Source organism: Crocuta crocuta, unplaced genomic scaffold (assembly GCF_008692635.1).
Source record: "Crocuta crocuta isolate KB4526 unplaced genomic scaffold, BGI_CrCroc_1.0 scaffold695, whole genome shotgun sequence".
In the NCBI taxonomy this organism is placed as follows: domain Eukaryota; kingdom Metazoa; phylum Chordata; class Mammalia; order Carnivora; family Hyaenidae; genus Crocuta; species Crocuta crocuta.
The window spans coordinates 757,117-759,331 of NW_027528855.1; the positions used below are offsets into that span (position 1 = coordinate 757,117).

At 43.0% G+C, this 2,215-nt stretch overlaps 1 non-coding gene across 1 annotated transcript; it reads left to right on the forward strand.

The window, feature by feature from the left end:
- The first annotated feature begins 1,756 nt into the window (after positions 1-1,756).
- Positions 1,757-1,841, forward strand: TRNAR-UCG (transfer RNA arginine (anticodon UCG)). The gene has a single exon. It is a non-coding gene; the product is annotated as a tRNA-Arg (tRNA).
- The last annotated feature ends 374 nt before the right edge of the window (positions 1,842-2,215 follow it).

A 2,215-nucleotide genomic window follows, 5' to 3' on the forward strand; every position in this document is an offset into this window, starting at 1 on the left:
TCTGGTCTTTTTTTTTTTGTTAAGTGACACAATGTCACAGTGACATCCTCAGCCTCTTAGTCACTCAGGTCAGACAGTGTCACTGACTCTCAGAGCTGTGCCTTGTCTGCAAATTCTGCATGCTTCCACTGAACACCTATCATGTTAGTGTGATTTTGCATCCCTCCCTTAAACTGCAAGAGGCCTGAGTACAGCAGGCTGGTCAGAAGGAGAAAAGATTGGAAACTTGGTCTCTTGGTTGTAGAAGTAGTCTTAAAGCGTTAGCGACAGTTACTGTTATTTTGGGAGCGCTTAGACTGGACTGCGTTGGATGTCTTTTCCAGAACTACTTGTGTCAACTCTTCTGGGACCATTAGCAGACATTGTTGGTTTGCAAATTCAGTAGCCCATTTCAGCTCCCTGTAGGTACCGGGAAGCTAGGGACCCATAGGTAGGTTTGGCCCTGTGGTTCGGTGCAGGACAATGAGGCGTAAGGGGAAATCGGTTGTAGGACTCAGTGAATGCTTGTGCTTTCCTGATAACAGGGCATGGGCGGCTCCCCCTTTTTATTCTTTTTTTTTTTTTAATGTTTATTTATTTATTTAAGCAATCTCTACATGAATGTGAGGCTCGAACTCATGACCCCAAGATCAAGAGCCGCATGCTCCTCTGACTGGGCCAGCCAGGTGCTCCCCGCCCCCTTTTATTCTTCTTGCTAAAATTTAAACGAAATGTCTGAAGCTTCAGCAGCCTTCTTGGACCATGAGGTGACCCTGAGTGTAGCAGAGTGCAGAGGTGGGAAAGAGCCTACGTCCTCAAGGACACTGTTGAGCTGTCTGCCCAACTATCAGACTGCTGTGTTGCACACCTTCGCTTAAGTTAACGGTAAATGTACTTTTTTAAAAGTTTTATTTTTAATTAGTTATAAATTTCTATTTAAGCCCAAGTTAGTTAACATATAATGTAATAATGGTTTCAGGAGTAGAATTTAGTGATTCATCACTTACATGTAACACCCNTAGCCCATCCCTCCACCCAACACCCCTCCACCAACCCTCAGTTTGGTCTCTGTATTTAATAGTCTCTTATGGTGGGGCGCCTGGGTGGCTCAGTTGGTTAAGCATCGGACTCTTGATTTCGGTTCATGTCATGATCTCACGGTTTTGTGAGTTTGAGCCCCACCTTGGGTTCTCTGCTAACAGCATGTAGCCTGCTTGGGATTCTCTCTGTCCCTCTCTCTCTGGCCTTCCCCCACTCATGCTGTCTCTGTGTCTCTCAAAAATAAACTTTAAAAAGTAAAATTAAAATGTCTCTTACGCTTTGCCTCCCTCTCTGTTTAACAGCAAATGTCCTTACAGTTTCAGTGACTATTCAGCAGGTGTTTGTTAGTTTCAGCCAAAAACCTTCTCAGTGACTATAAGACACAAACCTGCATGATCGTTTCAGAAAGATGGAGGCCCTTTTACTTATAAATATGCATGACTTCTATACCTTGGTTTGCCTGCAAGGCTTTCTAAAGTATATTTGAAGGAAGAGTCTGACACCAGAATGTTTTCATTAGATGTCACTTTTGTTTCTAAAATTTGAGTTATCTATTGCTAATGGCAAGTCCTCCCACAGCAAAGGTGAATGCTCAAACTTTATTCTCCATCGAGTTGTAACAATATTCCTGTTATTTATTACTGCCTTCCACAAAAGGAAGTGAAGTTAGTTTTTCTCAAGTTGGAATAAAAAGCATCCTTAAAACTCTTCTTCAAAAATAAACACAGGCTGGGGCGCCTGGTTGGCTCAGTCGGTTAAGCGTCTGACTTCGGCTCAGGTCATGATCTCACGGTTTGTGGGTTCGAGCCCCACATCAGGCTCTGTGCTGACAGCTCAGAGCCTGGAGCCTGCTTCAGATTCTGTGTCTCCCTCTCTCTCTGCCCCTCCCCTGCTTGCTCTCTGTCTCTGTCTCTCAAAAAATAAAATAAAGACATTAAAAAGGATTTAAAAAATTAAACACAGGCTAACATAAAGTAGCCAACAGATAATGGTTATAGTATGTAACTACCTGCCTTTCAATACTCCAAAAGGATTTTTTTTTAAAAAGGAAAGACAGAAGGAATCTATATGAAAAGCATGCCCTTAGCATGACTTGGAGACAGAAGACGCCCAAACTTCAAATAAGTGTAAGTGAAAGGAGAAAACTCAGCAGTGTCTGGACTGTGCTCTCTCAAGACCGTAACCCATGCCTGTC